Source organism: Trichechus manatus, unplaced genomic scaffold (assembly GCF_000243295.1).
Source record: "Trichechus manatus latirostris isolate Lorelei unplaced genomic scaffold, TriManLat1.0 scaffold00198, whole genome shotgun sequence".
NCBI classification, from domain to species: Eukaryota; Metazoa; Chordata; class Mammalia; order Sirenia; family Trichechidae; genus Trichechus; species Trichechus manatus.
In genome coordinates, this window is record NW_004444134.1 from 383,019 (window position 1) to 392,061 (window position 9,043).

The following is a 9,043-nucleotide window of genomic DNA, read 5'->3' on the forward strand; positions in this document are numbered from 1 at the left end:
ATATCATGAAAGATGAAAAGCTGGCCATCCAAGAAGCTCAACAAACCCTATATAGGAGAGACCCCAAAAGAAAATCACCAAGCCATATCATAATCACACTCGCCAAAACCAAAGACAAAGAATCCTGAGAGCAGCTCATGAAAAACAAAAGTCACATACAGAGGGGAAACAATAAGACTAAGCTCAGGTTATTTGGCAGAAACCATGCAGGCAAGACGGCAATAGGATGGCACATATAAAACCTTGAAAGAAAAAAATGGCCAGCCAAGAATAATATATCCTGCAAAACTCTCGTTCAAATATGATGGTGAAATTAGGACCTTTCCCGATAAACAGAAATTAAGGGAATATGTAAAAACCAAACCAAACTTACAAGAATTATATTAAAGGGAGTCCTTCGATCTGAGAACAAACAACTTTAGCTCACAGGCAGAATCTAGGACGCAGGATCGTACCAGCCTGATACCAGTCTAGGAAATGAACTCTCAAAGACTATCCAAGACCAAAAGAAATACAACAGAGAATCTGAAAAGTTAATCTGTAAATGACATCAACATCAGAACAATAAAACAGGGAATAAATGGTGTGGGTATAGAACCTTCTAATGGAGAGGAAGGCAAGGCGATACCAAGTAATAATAGACTGATTCAAACTTAGAAAGAGAAAGGTAAATTCCATGCTAACTACAAAGAAAGTTAACAAACATACCCATAAAAATAACGAGGAAAACATAAAGCCTCAGTAAAAAGGGAGAAGTGAGCAGAGAGACGTGGGGACCTCATACCACTGAGAAACAAGAGATAGGAGAATAGCGCGTCCTTTGGACCCAGGGTCCCTGCGCTGAGAAGCTCCTCAACTGGGCAAGATTGATGACAAGGACCTTTCTCCAGAGCTGACAAAGAGAGAAAGCCTTCCCCTAGAGCTGGCATCTTGCACTCAGACTTCTAGCCTCTTAAACTGTGAGAGAATAAATTTCTCTTGTTAAAGCCATCCACATGTGGTATTTCTGTTATAGCAGCACTAGATGACTAAGACAGTTTGTAACTAGGGGTTGCACATAAGTTGGACATTCGTAACCTGAGGAATGCCTGTATAACAGAAATGAAGAATGCCTTCGATGGGTTCATCAGTAGACTGGACACAGTGAAGGAAAGACTCTTATTGATATCTTATTGGAAGATATTCCAATAGAAAATTTGCAAAGTGAAAAGAAAAGAAAAAAAAGACTAGGGGGGTGGGAAAGTACAGGATATCCAACAACTATGAGACAAAAGATGAAACATACACATAATTGGAATACCAGAAGAAGAAGAAAGAGAGAAAGGAACAAAAGAAATATTTGAAGTAAAAATGGCTGAGAATTTTCCAAAATAATGATAGACACCAAACTACAAATCCAGGAAGCTCAGAGAATACCAAGCAGGATAAATAGCAAAAAAATCTACACCAATGCATATCATATTCAAACTGCAGAAAATCAAAGACAGAGAAAATCTTGAAAGAAGCCATAGGGAAAAAACACCTTACCTATAAAGGAACAAGAAAAAGAATTACATTGACTACATTTCTTCAGAAAACATGTAAGCAAGTGAGAAGAGTGGAATATTTAAAGTGTGGAAAGAAAAACAAAAACCCACCAAAGTAGAATTCTGTACGTAGCAAAATTACATTTCAGAATTGAAGGAAAAATACAGACCTTCTCAGACAAACAGAAATTAGGGGAATTTGTTGCCACTAGGCCTAACAAGAAATGTTAAAAGAAATTCTTCAGCTAAAAGGAAAGTGATATAGATCAGAAACTCAGATCTACATAAAGAAAGATGGAGCATTTGAGAAGCAATAAATGACAGGTTTTTTTTTTTTTTATTGTTAACTGGTCTAACAAATAAGTTTAAAATTATAATATAAAAACAATTGGATGATTGTAACTTCTGAATAAGTGAAATGTATGAGAGCAATGTTATAAGGGATGTTGTTGTTGTTGGTTGCTGTCAAGTTGATTCTGACTCACAGCAACATCACATGTGCAGAGTAGAACTGCTCCAAGGCTGTGACATTTTGGAAACAGATTGCCAGACTTGTATTCTGAGGCACCCCTGGGTGGGTTCAAACTGCCAGCCTTTCAGCTGGTAGTCGAGCACTTAACCATTTGTGTCACCCAGGGAACCATTATAAGGAATAGGAGAAAGGAATTGGGAATACTCCATTATGAAATACCTGCATTATCCATGAAACAGTATAGTGTTATTTGAAAGTGGACTTCTGTTAGTTGTAAATGTCTATTGCAAACTCTAGGGCCACCACTAAGAAAAATTGTTAAAGAAGTATAATTTAAATGCCAAGAGAAGAGAGAAAATTGAGTTATGCAAAATGCCCAACTAAAACCAGAAAAGGCAAAAAATGAGTAAGAGACAAAAAGACAAAAAAAGAGTGGAAGAAAGAAAAAAAAAAGAAACAAAGAACAAGGACAATGAATATGGTAGATATTAATTCAACTATATCAATAATCATTTTAAATGTGAATGGTCTAAATATGCCATTTAAGACAGAAATTATCAGAGCAGATTAAAAAAAAAACAATCCCCAACTATACAAGAACTTCTACAAGAAACTCACTTTAAATATAAAGACACAGATAAAAGTAAAAGGATGGAGAAAGATATGCCATGTTAACACTAATCAAAAGAAAGAGTAGCTATATTAATTTCAGACAGAGCCGACTTTAGAACAAGAAAAATATCAGGGATAAAAAGGGGCATTACATAATGCTAAATGGGTCAGTTACTCAAGAAGACATTACAATCATTAATGTTTACCGTATTTTATGCAAATAAGATGTACATTATACATATTTTGCTAACCATGCAAACCCCACCCCACAATTATTTTCATAGGTGTGCACTATACCAATTTTTTTTACACAATATGATCGATAGCTGACTGATTCTAGAAGAGATTGCAAAATTCAAATGTGAGGTGTACTAGAAGTAAGGATCCTTTTATAGGCCTATGCTTGCAAGCATGTGACTAAGGTGACTTGTGACCATTGATCAAAGACACTTACACTAAGAAGACATAATTAAACTACGAAATAAGCAGACCTAACATAACCTAATGGCTTCACTTAAGATGATCTGATAAGGTTTTTGCACTCAACTGTTGAGCTAATGCACTATAATTATCAACTTAAATGAAAAGAAACAAACACACAGTTTCTATTGTTTATTTTCTGATTACTGAGAGACTACCAAACTCTGTCCATGACTTCTTGACTATGGCTTATACCTTTATTATGCAATTATGGTCAAAAGTAACATTTTTGGACTATTTTTATACACATAAGCAGGATATTAAATAAAATGAACGGAGTGAAAGAAAATGAACAAAACGATATGATTTGCCTGTAATATGGGAGAATGGGTGAATGAGGCTGAAATTCACCCCTGGAAATGTCATGAGACATGTGTGGTATTATGCATGGGTGCGCTATGCCAGAAATGTTTTGCTTTATTTCATCATTGTATGTATGGGTGCATTATTTATGAAAAAATACAGTATGTGCCTAACAAGAGAGCATCAAAACAAATAGAACTCCCAGGAGAAGGAGACCAATCCACTATTATAGTTAAAGACTTCAACATTCCTCTGTTAGTAATTGATAGGTCCAACAGGCAGAAAATCAATAAGAATATAAGTGAACTGAACAGCACCATCAATCAACTGAATCTAATTAACATTTATAGAATCCTTCATCCAACAACAGCAGAATACATATCCTTTTCAGGCTCACAGGGGACATTTATCAAGATAGACCACATCCTGAGCCATAAAACACACCTTAAAATTTTTTAAAGAATAGAAATCATACACAGTATGCTTTCAGACCCCAAAGTAATCAAACTAGAAATCAGTAATAGAAAGATACCTAGAATATTCAAAAATATTTGGAAATTAAATAACACACTTCTAAATAACATATGGGTCAAAGAAGAAGTCTCAAGAGAAATTGAAAAATATTTTCAACCAAATAAAATTGAAAATACAAATTATCAGAATTTGTGAGATGAAGCAAAAACAGTGCTTAGAGGGAAATTTATGGCATTGATTGCATATACTAGAAAAGAAGAAATATTTAAAAAATCAATAATATAAGCTTCAATCTTAAAAAAAATTTGAGAAAGAAGAAAAAATTAAATCTAAAGTAAGCATAAGAAAAGAAATAATAAAATTAAAGCAGAAATCAATGACATTGAAAACAGGAAATTAACAGATAAAATCAACGCCAAAAGCTGGTCCTTTGAAAACACTGGCAAAATTGATAAACCTGTAGCCAGATTAACCAAAAAAAAAAAGAGAAAAGACATACATTACTAATGTCAGAAATGAAATAAGGGCCATCATAATTGATCCCATGGACATTAAAAGGATAATAAAGGAATACTATGAACAACTCTATGTCCAAATTTGATAGCTTAGATGACATGGACCAACTCCTCGAAAGACACAGTCCACCGAAACTCACATAAGAAATAGATAACCTGAATAAGACTACATCTATTAAAGGAATTGAAACAATAATTAGTAAACTCCCCAAACAAAAAAGCACCAGGACTAGATGGTTTCATTGGTGAGTTCTACCAAATATTTAAATTAACACCAATCCTTCTCAAACTCTTCCAAAAAAAGAAAAAAGGAGAGAAAGGCACACTTCCTAATTCGTTCTATGAGGCCAGCATTATCCTAATATCAAAAATAGACAAAGACTGGAAATTACTAGGAAGGAAAATTACAGACCAATATCTCTTATGAACATGGATGCAAAAATCCTCAACAAAATTTTAGCAAATCAAATCCAACAATGTATAGAAAGAATTATACACCGTGACCTAGTGGTATTTACCTCAAGTATGCTGGTTCAATATTTACAAATCAGTTAATGTAATTCATCATATCAACAGGCTAAAGAAGAAAATTCAGATGATCATATCAATGTGTCAGGGTTGTATCCTTTCACCATACTCATTCAATCTGTATGCTGAGCAAATAATCTGAGAAGCTGGACTATATGAAGATGGCATCGGGATTGGAGGAAGACTTGCTAACAAACCTGGTTTATACAGATGACATAACCTTGCTTCCTGAAAGTGAAGAGGACTTGAAGCACTTACTGATGAAGATCAAAGACCATAGCCTTCAGTATTGATTACACCTTAACATAAAGAAAACAAAAATCCTCACAACTGGATCAATAAGCAACATCATGATAAACGGAGAAAAGATTGACATTGTCAAGCATTTCATTTTACTTGGATACACAATCAACACCCATGGAAGCAACAGCAAATCTGCTGCAAAAGACCTCAGTAAAGTGCTAAAAAGCAAAGATGTCACCTTGAAGACTTTAAGCTGCATCTGACCCAAGCCATGATGTTTTCAATTGCCTCATATGCATGCAAAAGCTGGATAATGAATAAGGAAGACCAAAGAAGAACTAACACCTTTGAATTGTGGTGTTGGAGAATATTGACTATACTACGGACTGCCAAAAGAATGAACATATCTGTCTTGGAAGAAGTACAACCAGAATGCTCCTTAGAAGCAAGTATGAAGAGACTACATCTCAGATACTTTGAACATGTTATCATGAGGGATTAGTCCCTGGAGAAGGACATCATGCTTGGTGAAGTAGAGGTCAGTGAAAAAGAGGAAGACCCTCAATGAGATGGATTGACACAGTGGCTGCAACAATGGGCTCAAGCATAACAAGGATTGTGAGGATGGTGCAGGACCGGGCAGTGTTTGGTTCTGTTGTACATAGGGTTGCTATGAGTCAGAACCGACTCGACGGCACCTAACAACAACATATCGATAGACACAGAGAGAGCGTTTGACAAAATCCAACCCATTCATAATAAAAACTCTCATAAAACCAGGAATAGAGAGGAAATTCCGCATCTTGATAAAGAATATCTACAACATACAACATGGTGAGAAACAAGATGCTTTCTTCAGAAGTCTGACAATAAGACAAGAATGTCCCCCTCTCATCATTCTTACTCAACTTCATACTGAAAGTACTAGCTAATGCAATTAGAAAAGAAAAATGAAATAAAATACACAGATTGGGAAGGAAGAAATAAAACTGTATTTGTTCACATATGATGGGATTGTCTATGTAGAAGATCTCAAAGAATCATCAACATCAACAACAAAAAAAGACAAGGTTGCAGAATACAAGGTTATTATATAAAAGTCAATTACTTTATTTTATCAACAAAGTGAAGAGACAACCTGCAGATTGGGAGAAAAATTTTGGGAACAATATACCCAATACAAGTCAAATATCCAAAAATATATAAAACTTCTACAACTTAACAACAAAAAGACAAAAAACCTAATCAAAAGATGGGTAAAGGACTTGAACAGACATTTCACCAAAGAGGATATTCAAATGGCCAACTAACACATGAAAATATGCTCAAAGTCATTAGTCATTGTTGTGGTGGTGGTGTGCTGTTGTGTTGATTCCAACTCATAGCCACCCTATAGGACAGAGTAGAACTGCTCCATATGGTTTCCAAGGAATGGCTTGTGGATTCGAACTACTGACCATTCGATTAACAGCCTGGGCTCTTAACCACTTCACCACCAGGGTTTACACATATATCACTTACATGAAATAATTAAATACATAGAAACCAAAGATTATTAGTGGTTACCAGAAGTGGGAAGGAGGGGAGTAGGGGAAGTTTTTGCTTAAAAGGCATTGACTTTATGTTAATGATGGTGAAATGATTTAGAAAAAGATAATGAGAATGGTTGCACTACTTGAAGAATATAATCAATGTTACTGAATTGTCATGTAGAAATTGTTGGGATGGTATTTGTTTTGTTAAGTATATTTTCACCACAATAAACTTTAAAAAAAAAAACAATTAAAAAAGAAGAGCACTCTCAAAAAAGTCAATTTCTTTGCTATATACCAGTAATGAACAACTGGAATTTGAAATTAGAAACACAATAGCATTTACATTAGCACCAAAAAGATAAAATATTGTTAGGTATAAATCTAACAATATATGTATAAGATATATATGAGGAAAACTACAAAACATTGATGAAAGGAATCAAAGATCTAAATAAATGGAGGGATAGTCCATGTTCATGGACAGAAAGACAACATTATTAAGACATCAATTATTTCCAGCTTAGTCTATAAATTCAATGCAATCCCAATCAAAATCCCAGCAAGTTATTTGTTTGGATATCTACAAACTGATTCTAAAGTTTATATAGAAAGGCAAAAGACCCAAAATAGCCAACACAATACTGAAGAATAACAGAGTTTGAGGATTGACACTACCCAACTTCAATACTTAATATAAAGCTATAGTGATCAAGGCGGTTGAAACTGGCAAAGGACTAGACAGAAGGATGGAATAGAACAGAGTCCCAAAATAGACCCACATAAATATAGTCAACTGATCTTTGACAGAGGAACAAAAGCAATTCAGTGGAGAAAGGATATTGTTTTCAACAAATGGTGCCAGAACAATGGACGTCCATGCAAACAGAAAAGAATTTTGACATAGAGCTTACATCTTTCACAGAAATTAACTCAAAATGGATCATAGACCTAAATGTAAGACGAAAAACTAGAAAATTTCTAGAAGAGAACATAGGAGAAAATCTAGGTGACAGTGGGGTTTAGAGATGATTTTTTTTTGGGGGGGGGGTACCAAATTACTTTATTTTGAAAGAATGGTGCAAATGAAAGAACTGAAGTGGATGTTTTGGTACAATTTATAGAAAAGGTAAAGGTAAACCCAACATGCTTGAGCTGTCTTGGTGGCCACGGAAGTCACTCCTGTGGCTGTGGGGCAGCAGGCTCAAGCTTAGCTGTCTCCATCACTGTCTCCCAGGGTGTGCTTGTCAAAGAGATACTCTGCCAGGCCAGATGCTGGAGCTCCCATCTTCCGCAAGTTGGTCACGTAGTCACCCAATTCTTTGATGGATTTCACCTGCTCATGTATGTAATGAGTCTCAATGAAGTCACACAAATGGGGGTCCTTCTTGTCAGTGGCCAGCTTGTGCAGTTCCAGTAGTGACTGATTCACACTTTTTTCCAACTGTAATGCACACTCCATTGCATTCAGTCCGCTCTCCCAATCATCATAGTCTGGTTTCTTGACATCATGAAGGACGATTCTGCCACCTCGTTGGTTCTGCAGCTTCATCAGTTTCTCAGCATGTTCCCTCTCCTCGTGAGATTGGTGAAGAAAATATTTGGCAAAATTCTTCAGAGCCACATCATCGCGGTCGAAGTAGTAAGACATGGACAGGTAGATAAAGGAGGCGTGGAGGTCCAGGTTGATCTGGAGGTTGACCGCGGCCTCAGAGTGCTGACTGTAGTTCTGGCGCACCTGCGAGGGAGATGCTGTCGTCATGGCGGCGGTTGAGAAGAGACGGCGGCGGCTGCGAGGCGCTAGAGCGGCGGCGGGGGCCTTGGGGCGTCCGAGGGCGCTGCTGTGAGGAGGTGGTGGAAGGCTGGCTGGTAGCTGCTGGTTGCGGGAGGGTTGGCGAGCGCCGGGTTCCGTTCAAGCACTGTTGAAGCAGGAGACCACGGCGACTCGACGAAGAACGTCTGGCCTGGAGATGATTTTTTAGATACAACACCAAAAGCATGATTCATAAAAGGGAAAAAATGGTAAGCTGGGATTTCATTAAAATTAAAGTGTTCTGCTCTGTGAAAGACACTGTTAGGAAAATGAAAAGATAAGCCACATACTGGGAGGAAATATTTGAAAAATACATACCTAATAAAGGACTTGCATCTAAAATATATCATAAAGAACTCTTAAAACTCAACAATAAGAAAACAACTCAATTACAAAATGGGCAAAATATCTAAACAAACATCACCAAAGAAGATATACGCATGGCAAATAAGCATATGAAAAGCTGTTCAACATCATATGTCAGTAGGGAATTACAAATTAAAACCACAGTAAGGTACTACTACACACCTATTAGAATGACTAAA

The 9,043-nt window shown here is 36.3% G+C and overlaps 1 pseudogene across 1 annotated transcript; it reads right to left on the reverse strand.

Annotated features, from left to right (window-relative positions):
• Positions 1-7,739: 7,739 nt before the first annotated feature.
• LOC101349744 (ferritin heavy chain pseudogene) lies at positions 7,740-8,643 on the reverse strand (annotated as a pseudogene). The gene has a single exon (XR_001121545.1). The product of XR_001121545.1 is annotated as a ferritin heavy chain pseudogene (transcript).
• Between the last annotated feature and the right edge of the window lie 400 nt (positions 8,644-9,043).